We start from the raw sequence: 13,243 nt of genomic DNA, 5'->3' as shown, positions 1-13,243 counted from the left end.
ACATCTTGTTAATAAGTGAATATCCTTTCCACCCCTTCCATTTGACCTTGTAGAGCATTTTCCAGTAAAATAAGTTACTTGAAACCTTATCTTTTGAGACATTTGAAACAGAAATAGACATAGCTGAGCAAACAGAAGAGAGGAAGAATAGCATACTGAGTATAAGCTTTGAGATTATAAGTAGCACCAAGTAAGATAAGTGAAATCTGTGACCACATAAATAAAATTATCATCATATCGGTTATGGTGCCAAGATGGTTTGCAGTGATATTAGTAACATTAATGCTTTTCTCTCCTGACCTTTATTTTCTGATTTTGTGTCTGCACTCATTTTTTCTCACGTATTCTCTTCCAGTTAGTAGTTTTCTAGTAGTGATTTTTCAAGATAATACGAGGTGGAAACTTTTGTTAGTAAGGTCGTGTTGTGTTTGACAGTTTGGAAGAACATCTTGCATTTTACTAGTTCGTTTTAAAATATTTTTACAAAGCCCTTGTTAAAGTCTGGCCTCACCTTTCCTTCATAGAATATCTGAACATGACCAAAAGACCATTTAGCTATTCATTCATATATCATCTTATGGTGCCCATGGCAACTTCAACGCAGCCTTCAAGAAATTTTGCTGGCTAAAAGCCAAAACTGCAGCAGTAATTGTAGCAGTAACAACTGCAGCAGCAGAAGGCACTAGAACAATATCTACAACTTGCTTTTCTTCCAGGATATCTAGTCTAAGTAAAATAAGTCTATTTTAATAAAGAAAGCAGAGAAAAATCTTTGTAAACATGTCTAAAAGAAATAACAATGTGAATTAGGTACAAGTGACATCACTGACAGGCAGTAATTCGTTTTATTTTTGTCAGAAACCCCAACCTTGCTTTCTCCATATAACCAATCCTGTTTTCATGGAACTTCTTATTAAAAGGTGACTAGAATTTGATAAACAAAATATTAAGTGCTGTAGTAGCCATGCTTTCAGTGTAAATATTGTGTAGTAATCCAAGTGACTCTATCGATCTGTTTCAAATTAAGAAAATAATCTCAAAGGCTGTAAATTATCTTACCTACATGAAACTATCATAGACAAGATGTCTTCCAAATTCTATCTTGTCACTCCAGCTTACAAACTATATTACTGGTGTCTACTAAAGATCATTATGCTATTAAAACTTCAAATACTTTGCTTTACCTAAAAATATCACAGGTAGCTTTTGAAGTGATACTTTATTTCTTTGTTCTGACTCTTTACCTCTTTCATAGGAGGAAACTTATTAGAATTTAAAGGCTGAATAAATATGAGACAAAGGAATAAAACTAAAGGTGTGTGAACACAATAAACCCCCACAAATTATCGATCATGTTTTAGATTCTAACAAATTTACTTAAGAATAGAATATTGTATTCTCTTTGAGAGTTATGCCTTTCAGTATAGACAAGTATAATTAATTTATATGAATAAAAGAATCTCTTTGGAAGGAGAGGAAATGAGAAATTGCTGAAATAATTTTATTTTCAAACTGAGTAATTTAAACCATACCCGTGAATATGTTCTTTAGAAGACAATGTCAGTTCCAAGTGTTAAATAATGCAAGTACAATTTAGGACAGCTCTGATATAAGCTTTATTAACTAGGATCATAATGAATGAACATGGTTCTCTGTCAAGTGATTGCAGAGACACTGCATATATATTGTTTTACTGTCTCAGAAAGAAAAAAAAAAAGAAAAATAAAAAAAATAGCTAAAAACACCAGGTATCCATGCCTGGAAGTGATGAACTCCTTAAGAAGCTTCCTGAGTGCCACACTAGTAAGAAGGAATGAAACAGTAACTAATGTGTCATGTACAGATGACTCTTAGTGGAGCCTATAGGAGTGACACAACCAGTATTATACTAACTCAGAACAGGGGAGTGGGAAATCATCACAGACTGTTATATTCTAGTGGAAAGAAATGTTCTTCTAGATAGAATCAATTTCTTAGCTGAACCTCTCAAATTTCAATAACCTTGCCTCACTTCACAAGCAGCAAACTTGATAAATGTCCCAAAAGTTTTCAAGGTTTGGAACACTGACAATAAAAATGAAAACAAAAGTGAAACTCTAAAGCAAAATTTAAAAACTATGAAACATTTGTATAGTGTTTAGCTTCCAAGTTTCACTATCAAGATAATAAAATATTGTTGACATCCATGAAACAATTACACAGCTTGAAAACATAGTGGTTTTGCTTTTTTTTGTTCTGATCAGATTAACACTGGTCAGAAGTGGTTTATTTCTAATCAAAATAAAGTTGAGATATGTAAAGGGTCACTGACAATTCCTTTTGATACCCCTTATTTCAAGAATTGTGATGTACAATATGGTATGATGTTGCTATTGTGTCAGTTATCTGCTGGAAAAACAGTGAGCTTATAACAACAAAGGTTTTCAAATGCACAGATGAAAAGTAGCAAAGGGGAAAATAAATGTAATAGGGACAAGAAATGAAAGCAGCTTTGACAAAGTATGCAGTCTAAGCTAACTAACAGCACTAGAAGGTGACCCTACTTTTTTACCCCCATTTATTTCCATTTCTATAGTTTCTGTATGCTCAATTTGAATCATTTTGAGTAGTGTTGCTTCATTCTTTGTAGAGTGACCAAAACAACAACAATAAAAAAAGAACAAATTAGAAAATAAAATAATAAATTTTATTTGGCAAACCTATTGTAGATACCCAGGTAGAGACTTTAAACTACAATAATGAGTTGCAAACAGATTTATTACAACAAATTTAAGAGATTAATGAAAACAGTAATGTACATTAAAGAGATATTCATTAGGAGAAATGACCATTAATTTCATGCTAATACTGATGTTAACTTACTTTGTAAATTCCTAAATACATTCTTAAAATTCCTAAATACATTCTTAAAAGACTGTGGGTACAATCAACGGTTTAATAGACTAGAGAATTTTTGATTATGTTATTATTATGTTTTAATTGGTTTTCAAAAGTATGCATTACATTGAACTGGAAAACAGAAGTCCTTTTCAGAATAAAGGTTTTTGTCTTACAGAACGCAGAAAACTGTCTGTGTCTTGGAGCTCTTCACTGAAACAAATGTTTGAGTATTTCTTCTGATAGAAATAATTTTTCACGGTATATTCTGATGCAAGGAAGATAGAAGGATCAAGCAGTTACAAGAAGGCTAAAAAGTGAAAAAGGGTTACCCCTTTTTCTTGCAGCCCACAGTCAGGTCTAGAGCTACGTAATACTCCCGTCTTTGAACAATTTGTAGAGAGGCTAATAAATTTCTCTCAATATAAATAGCATTACAGTGCTTGAGTAGAGTCTAGAAAGAGAAAGCAAAACAGAAGTCTTTCTGTGTTTGGAGTACTGTGCTGAACCTACACAGGTCAGATGACTGAACAACCTTACTAATCCTTTACAACTAGGGGATCTTTGGCTTTCTATTTGAATGTGATACGAAACCTCTCTCGTAACCATATCAGGGGTCTGAGATAAGTATGTCATCTAGGACTATGGATGCAAGTGAAACATTCACATAGGACTACTGGAAAAGTTAATATGAGGAAAATTAAAAGTGTAAGTCATTAACCTGAAACTTAACAAATCTGATTTGGACTTGGGTACAGACATATATTTATGTGATTGTTCCATGCTGGCCAGTTATCTGCAAATGAAATTAGTATCTCAATTCAAAATATTAATCCAGACTGTTTAGACAGTTTTAGTATATGGGAGAATATTCTAGTTTAGGAACGGTAGTCCCCAGTTCAGTACCACCCACCGAGACTCTCCCAAACCAAAAGCCACTTGTTCACTCACCTCATTTTTTAAATGCCTTTTGATAGTGCCCAGTGTAACCTTATCCATAATTTTTTCCAAGAATTGAGGTTAGACTAAGTAGTAGACTAGGTTAGACTCTCTAGTTCCTCTACAGGAGGAACTCTACACTCTATAAAGCTGGGGGAAGAAGAAGGAAGGAGGGCTCTTTGGAATGATAATGTTTGTCTTCCCAGGTAATGGTTACTCATGATGGAGCCCTGTTTTCCTAGAGATGGCTGAACACCTGCCTGCCCACAGGAAGTGGTGACTTAATTCCTTGTTCTACTCTGCTTTTGTGCACAGTTTTTGCTTTACCTATTAAACTGTCTTTATCTCAACACATGAGTTTTGTCACTTTTCTCTCTCCCACATTCCAGTGGATATCAGGAGGTGGGGATGGGAGTGGGAGGGGCATGAGTGAGCCGCTCTGTGGTGCTTAGTTGCCAGCTGGGATTAAAACACAACAACAACTTATTTAGCAATTGCTTGTCTAGTCTTTCTGCAAGACAGACAAATTTGAAGATACTTCAGTAATCTAAAGCTGTCAATGCATAGTGCTTAGCATTTATTTTTAAAGTGTGTGTGTAAAAGTCAGAGCCAAAAGACCAGAAAGGAAAATGGATGCTCACAAAATCCATTTCTACTCTGCAGTCCATTCCATTGATGAAACTAAAAACATTTGGTACGGAGTGATCTCTTGGCAAACTGACCTACTGCGATTCCCCTGGTGACATCTATTACATAAAGTTATTATGTGTGAGCTTACATTTTCAATAGTAAGTCTTTCAAAGAGGATCCCAGATGAAAATTGGTTTCTACCTTATCAGTGATAATATTTTCAGGGAACCAAGATTCTCTATGGACCTCAGGCATTCCTGCCTCACCTTGTGCAGGAAAGTTAAGAGACAGCATGCTGACAAACCTGCCAAAAAGCCAAAAGTTTCCATCTGAGAGAGAGTTCTGAACTGCAGCAACAGTAACAGACACAATGAAATAAAGGATTAGGACAAGTTTAACATGTCTTAGAATGCTCAAAGGCATAGAGAATTTCTGCTATTCAGTACTGTCTTTCTGGAGTTCCATGAGGTGCATAATAAAATTCATCTTTAAATACCGGAATATGGATCATTTAGGGCTTCAGCACTCAGTGGAACACATGCCTGCTAGGCAATTTTTATGATTGTCTAGGAAAATGATTATCAGTGAAATTAGCATATACTACCAAATATTTTCCGTCTTCTGTTTCATTGATAAGAAAAAAATGTTGTCACAGAAGTAATTTTAACGTATTTACTTACAAAGTCCTTTCCCGTGGTAATTTTAACTGATGTCCATATATTTTATCTCTTTGTGTTTTCTCTTTTCACATACTTGCAAGGAGCTTAGTCCTTGGGTAAGGAACTGATAAGGGAGATTTTTGATTTTCCAATGTTTTGTTTTGGATCTCAAACTCTGTATATATTAAACTTATACTACAATTCAAAAGCCAAGTTTAAAGTTTCACCCCGCTTTTGAAACAATAAAATATTAAATCCATTCACAGGTTGCAGCAATCAGACTAGATTTTCTCCAATATAATTAATATCTGCTGAGTGGTTCCCCTATATAACTGGATAAAATGAAGACTTACCCCTATTCAAACTGTCTTTAGTACTAAGAGTTATCTGACATTGTAGAAAACAAAGAGTTTTCATGCTTGGGAATTTTTGTTTTCTACTTTTGAATAATAGTCTCTTTTATAATTGCCTTTTATCAGTATAGGATTCAAATTTAATTAATGGTTGACTCTTATTTAGTGACATGAAAGGGAGCTTGTAAAAATTATTGATGGGGTGTTGTTTCCTGTGGTCAGATGCTTTCTTTGTTAGAAACATCAGCAGAATATTTGGCAGACAATTGTGGTAGAATATTAATATCTGTATGAAAATACACACTGAGGAATAAATTGGGCAAAATATTACAAGACAAAAAAAAACAGACTGATACATCTGCTGCTGAATCTTAACCAGAGTATGCTCATGCATCCTATAAGATAGCTTGTCCAAATGAATCTAAAAACATGTTTTTAGAAAATCATAGAATTTCAGCATACATAGCCACTACTTTTTACTGACTGTACAAAGATAGGTCTAGTGTCTCTCTTGGTCATTGGAGACAAGTCTGTGAACTGCACTTCCAGAGTGTCAAAGCCTATGTAGGTGGGAACTAAGCTGTAAAAACTGCTGTCAATGCAATAGAACAGTAGGAAATCTCAGGACAGAAGCTTGCAAAAGTTCAAGGATTAGATAAAATGTTACCAACCCTTACATTGTTTTCTGGGAAAATGAAGGAAAGGGTTGTTATTTCTTTCTTTTTCCATATTTCCTTGATTGAAGCCTCTTAATTTTGGATTTACAATTGCTGGGAGAGAAGAGTTTGGTCTACCTCATAATTCATTTTCCTTAGCAAAACACTCCAGTCTCTTTAAACTGAGACAAATATTTATTCTTTCAATGCTTTGTGTAAGCCATACCAAAGGCAAACCTCACTTGTCTGGAATAAAACTGATGAGAGCAAGGTCTGGTATATATGGGAATTTGTGAACTAAGGACATGGGGATCAAAGTACTGAGAAATAATGTGTGTGAAAGACAAAGTCAGTGAAAGATCTGTGAAGAGACAGGAGGTCTGTGATTCCACTGAGGAGCTCAGAGACTGTTTGGGCTGTTTTTGAGATTAGACAGTACTAATGAAGACTTGTCTGTGAAGGGACTCCAACATTTGTTTGCTTTTCATGAGGGCTTTGAAAACCTGACTTTGTCCCCTCAGGAGATGTGCACAATTTACTGAGTTTTTATGTGATCTAGGAAAGTCACATATATTTGATGGGGAACAAGAGAAAACCAAAACCATTCTAGCTGAGGGTAAAACTGAATGCCTAAGTATGATATGAAAAATGGTGGCAGCCTAATGAAAGATCGTGGAAACAACTTTCCCTTTGGAATGCATGTATTAGACAAGAAGAAATATACAGTTGCACATAAAGGTTTGTGCTTATGAGATGAGCTGACCCTGAATGGATTCCAGGTGCCCACCAAAGCCATTCTATCACTTGTCTTCAACCGGATAAGGGAGAGGAAATATAACAGAATTCTCATGGGTCAAGATAAGGACTGGAAGAGATCATTCAGGAATTACTGTCATGGTCAAACCAGCCTCAGCTTGGGGAAATTAACTTATTATCAAAGTAGGATAATGAGAAATAAAAGCAGATCTTAAAACACCTTCTCTCCATTCCTTCCTTCTTCCCAGACTTAATATCTCCCCCTATTTTCCCTACCTTCTCCCCTGCAGTGGCTAGAAGGACTTGAATGGGGGCTGCGGTCAGTTCGTCACACATTGTCTCTACCGTTCCTTCCTCCTCAGGGGGAGCACTCTTCACACTCTTTCTCTGTTCCAGCATGGGGCCTCTGCCATGGGAGATAGTCCTCCATGAACTCTTCCAATGTGAGTCCTTCCCATTGGCTGTAGTTCTTCATGAAATATTCCAGAGTGGATCCCTTTCCATGAGGTGCAGTTCTTCAGGAGCAGACTGCTCCAACATGAGACCCCTATAGGATTACGGGTCCTGCCAGTAAACTTACTTCAGCACAGTGTCCTCCATGGGTCCATAAGTCTTAGTAGAAGCCTGCTCCAGCAAAAACCCTCCATGGATCAGAGCCACCTTTAGGTACTAGTTTGCTCCATCAGGGTCCTTTCTAGGCTTCAAGTGGATGTCTGCTCCTCCCTGGACTTCCATGGGCTGAAGGGGTACAGCCTACCTCACCATGGTCTTTACCACGGCTGCAAGGGAATCTCTGGTGTCTGGAGCACTTGTTACCCCTCCTTCTTCACTGACCTGGGTGTCTACAGGTCTGTTGCTTTTACATATTTTCACTGTTGTCTCTGTTCGTAATTGCTGTCACATGTTTTTTTCCCTCCTTTCTTAAATCTGTTATCCCAGATGTGATGCTACTGTCACTGATGGGCTCGGCCTTGGCCAGCAGTGGATCTGCCTTGGAGCCAGCTGTCATTGACTCTATTGGACACAGGGAAGCTTCTGCCAGCTTCTCACAGAAGCCATCTCTGTACCACACACAGACACCACCACCACCACCCTCTCCATGCCCAAAATCTTGACACGAAAGCTCAATACATTTTACACTCACTTTGATATAAGTTCCACCTTTTCTTTTTTTAAGTACACTGTGCCACTACTGCATTTTTGGCTATTCATACGGGAATAATATATTTTTTTTAGTTGGACAAATATATTTTATATACACTGAAAATATCAACTTCTGTTGAGTATTAAAACTCTAGCTATGATGAATCTTTTCCTAAGTTTTGTTGGATCAGAATGGTTTTGAAATTTCACTCTCATATTTACTTTTATCCATAGGGAATTTCCATGTTATGCTTGTTATGCTTGCTTGTGTGGTTTCCTTTCTTTTGTACTCTATCTAATTTTATAGTGATTCGAATACTGGAATTCCTACCTATCTAAATGCATTTCCCTTAATATTTATAATTGTGTCATGGAGGACCTGCTTTATGGATGCAATACTGTACAAACAATCCTACTGAATCCACTTGCAGTGAATCTTGTACTTAAACACTGTCTTGTGTACAGTGCTTTTCAAGCATGTAAAAATCTCATCCCTTTCAAAATATTTCTCTAGTGTTTTCATTATCTAACAGATTTTTCTCCTTTTTTTGGTAATTGATCTTAATGCTATGGGCATTGCATAACTAACAAATAGACCTAGGGTCCCTGTTCTAAGAACAACTCTCCATCCATCCCTCTTCTAATTTCTAGTACCTCCTTCTACAAGTAAGACACACAAGTTGGCAATACTTTTTATCTTATCACATCATGGATGAGTTAGCCAAAGACCAAAAAAATTGTATGTCAGTGTACAGGACAATATTTTCTTGAAGAAAAAGAATCTGTAACATAGTATACACAGGCAAATAAAAGAAGTTACAAAAGAAAACCTGCCTCTATAGCTAAGAGGTTTGGGCTCATGGTTTCACAATGGTAGATTTTTTTATACTGGATTGTCTTCCAATTTGTGACCCTCTACTTTTCTTTTCTGATATGATATTTCTGCATAAATTCCTCATGGTTCCAACTATTTTAATGTAAATGAATCAGAGTTCTTACTTTTCACTTCTGACCTCTCTCCTCTGTTTAATCCATCACCTATCACCTCTATTTTAACATGGTTCATAATGATGTTCTTATTTTCTTCTAATAATCCTCAGGAGGACTTCTGAATATAGAATTATTCATATGAATAAGGCAATTTTATTTTAACTTTGAGCTCTTCTGTCTGTGTTTTGAATCTCAGAAGGACAGAGTGCAAGACTGTTCCAATCAATGAGTTGTAAAATTGTTCTATAGCTCATCTAGCTCTGTACATTTTCTTTCTTGTTAAATATTTTAAAAAAATGCAAGGTATTGTTGTACATAAGTTGCAAAGGACCTTATACTCATTTGGTAAGGACTTTTGTTACTGCACAAAATCAGGGTATATAATCTTTTAAAGTTGAAAAAAATTATTTGAACTTTCCTCAGAGGATATTTTTTATCCTCTATTTCTCACAGAGAGATTTCCAGAATCTCATTTGTCTGACCAACATTAATTCTGTGTAATCCGAATTTATTCACAGCCATCTTGTATCTATTTATTTTGTGTCTATATTGTCCCATAGCCTACTCTCATTCCCAGTACTAACATTTGTGCAAACAACCTGGTGCAAACTACCCAAGGGTCTTTAGAGGTGCAATTTTAGCAGCAGGTCATGCATTACCTGACTTAAATGTACAAAAGCATAGCACTGATCCCCACCTCAGCACCAAATCATAAAAGCAGTCCTGGATAGTGACAGGACCACACACACATACATATTCCTCAGTAGTACACGGATGGAAAGCCGCAGTGAAATCTGCACATCTAAACGTGGTTAATGATTCTGCTCCCTCAGGTCAAATTGTGTAGAGATATTTGCAGCCACTACCTTCACAGCAGGCTACCACACTCACAATATCTAGTACTTATGAAGTATTCCTGCAAATTAAATATAATGGCCCTGTAGGCCTTCCCAGATGGCTTATCTGTTTTTTTGGGGGGTTGCTTTCATTGCAGTTGAGGCTGTCTGGAATACTGTGAAATAGCCTCTTACCAGACAATGTAGCACAGGGGCACATGATGGTGTTCAAAAGACTACTGGGATAATATTAAAAGCTGCACAGTGTTTGAGATACACAGAACGCTGAAAGCAGTCATTGCACTTAATTGTCATCAGAATTACACCTGAATTTTGCTCTAAAACACTCTAAAGGTTTTCTCCAAAAGAAGTCCGGGGACTGAATTAACACTTCTACAGTGCAGTTCATTGGGTGAGCAGAACCAAGGAGTAATCTGCAATAGTTTATGAAGTTTTATAGCTGTGGGATATATGCTTTCTAAGAATAAAAATTTATTCTGAAAGGTGATTTTATATTATGAAGGAAAAATGTTAAAAAGTAAATTCCACCTTTTTATTAAAAATAATAAATATTATCATTATTTGTTTATTATTAACTCCATCCATTAATTAAGTCCTATATTCTCATTTAAGAAGGTGATACCAGGTTTGGGAACATTTAAAAGATATATTTTCTCTCTGTTTTGTTTTCAGGTTTTGTATGTTTTCTTTCTCTCTTTCTTTCTCTATTTCTCTCTTTCTTTGTCTTTCATCCATTTTCACTTTGTTTGTTTGTTTCTACTGCATCTTGATGCTTTATTGATTGCTTAGAAGTAGGTTGGAGAGGTCAAGTCTAGATCTGTATGAGTCCAAAATATTAGAACACATCACTTCTGAGATTTCACAGGGGTCCTGATTTTCTACCTCCATTTAACTGCTCTGCATGAATATGGTCCTACCTGTGCTCTCATTGTTTAGCCTACACAAAACATAACTGATTAGTCTATACCCACCTTCAGTGGAACCTTTGTGACACCTTTCAGTGTTGTACATGTATTTTAACAACTCTTTAGTACCATACATGCTAGATTTCCAGTTAAGGAAATCCTACTCCTCAAGGACTCTTGCATTTGCATTTAAAAGTTACTGAATAAAATTCATAAGGAAAAGTGGAAGAACATAACAGACAAAAGATCTTTTCCCTCCCAAGGCAGTCTCTCTGGCACTAGACTACAAAATCAGGTTTCCTTTTGCTTAGTTTCTCACCTACCTAATAAATGTTATATTCTTCTCTGCATAATGGTATAGGTACAGCAGAGAGTACTTCCTAATGCCTATCTAAATGGGCTTCCAAATTTGTTTAGAAGTCTATGAATTCTCTCATATCATTATATGTTGATTGCACAGCAGTGTTAGAAGCCTCTACTAAAGGATAAAGCTTTTCACTACTCATCACTTTCTGCTAAAATGTAGCTCTCCACAATCAGGTGAAAACACATTCAAAATCTATATAGGAAAAAGCAATAAAGAATGGTGTGGTAGAAATTGAACTAGCATATTTTTTGTATGAATGAGGCAATTTACTATGTCTCTCCACCAGTAATCTCTATGATTCACTGCTGTTTCTTCAGCTTTTATTTATGCTAGATGTGAGACTCATCCTATTAAATATGGGATTCACCTTCAAACTTAAATCACTGCATTTTATTTGCAGAAACAGAGCTATTTGCCTTTGCTATAGATACCTTAGAATCCAAGAGAGAGAAAAAGACTATATAACCAAACTAAATACTTGTGGCTGTCTTGCAATTGTAGTAAAACTTAGGAAAGAACATAGCTGATAGAAAAAGATTGATTACAGAGTTAGTGGGAAACTTACAGGGTAGCCTGGTAGACATTGGATAGTCTATGGTCAGTGTGCAGAGTTAAAGAGTTTTTGAGAATGGAAAAAAAAATTATGAAAACAATTAATTAATAAAGAACTTATGAGCTTGACTGGCAAGGAAGTATTAATGAGAAGTTGCATCAGTCAGTGCAAGTGAGATCAGAATCTGGTCACTACACTGAAAGTCAGTAGATTCAGTGCACACCAGGTTTACAAACAGAGGTCAGTTAAACTGATAAGTAGGCTTTCTAGCCTGAATTCTGCATGCCAATATAAGAGATTTCTCTTCATCACTCCTGAACTTCTTTTCTTTCTTCTTTTCATGATAGAAATAGTCCAAACCATCTCTTCTAAATGTAGAGACAAATTCAGTTGTCCATAGGTCATTAAGAAAAAGGAACGAAAATGTTGCATCATATTACATATCCCTAAAGTGTAATTTAACTTTAAAACAAAATAACAAAAAAACCCCACAACCAAACAAAAAGAAACTTGTAGCTCCATGTGCTTCATTATGCCACTTTAACTGTGTGACCAAAAACCACTTTGGCTTTTGCATCAGAAAGACAAGTCTAGAATTATTATATGTTCATTTTTCTATAGATCCCACTTTCTTTACCCCCCCAAATGCAAAAGTGCAACGTAATAAATACTATGGGGTTTTTTATTAAATCTGTAAAATCTTGCACAAACGTTTATATACATGAGACTTCACCTTGTCTTTACATATTTTCTAATTATGTAAATCTTATTTTTAACTACTGTAAATAATATCGAGAAAATGTTTTTAAGACTTTGAAAATGATCTGTGTATTCTTGGGGATAGAGAATGATTTTTCAGATGATTGCATATGATATTTCATTCTATGGCACCTATTAATCTATTAATTAGGATTAATCTATTGATTAGCTGATGCTGAGGGAGACATAAGTTTCTTTAAATACCGCAGAGCTTTGAATCTATGAAACTATATTACCGGAACAGTAACTAAACGAAAGTAACTTTAAAATCAGATCTACTGGCTGAAACAAACAAATGAAATAAAATTAAACAAACAAATAAAATAAACAACCTCACATGCTGTTTCTGCAAAGGTGATTCTTTTTTAATTTTTCCTTTCTCATGCTTTTACCAAAAATGAAAGAATCTTATAGTTACAAAACTGTAAGGAAACATTTTTTTCTTGTTTCTAACACTCAATTATACTCTTTAAAAACAAAATAATACCCCCCTAAAATAAATTATAAGAAAATATGTCTCTTTTGGTACAATATGAGAAGAGATATTCATACCTCATGTTAATACATAAGTTGGAAACAGAATTAATATATTTAACCCATTATTGGGTCTATGTCTCAATATAATTGGGATCAGACATGATCAAAATCAAACATGTTAGGATAAGCAGAAAGATCTGGAAAAAGTGCTTACAAGAAACATAAAGTTGTCTTAATTTAATGCCTCTAATGATTAGGATATGATGGATAGGATAGGATAGGATAGGATAGGATAGGATAGGATAGGATAGGATAGGATAGG

Source organism: Corapipo altera, unplaced genomic scaffold, assembly GCF_003945725.1.
Source record: "Corapipo altera isolate COAL_440 unplaced genomic scaffold, ASM394572v1 0, whole genome shotgun sequence".
NCBI lineage: Eukaryota > Metazoa > Chordata > Aves > Passeriformes > Pipridae > Corapipo > Corapipo altera.
This window is presented reverse-complemented; position numbering follows the sequence as displayed.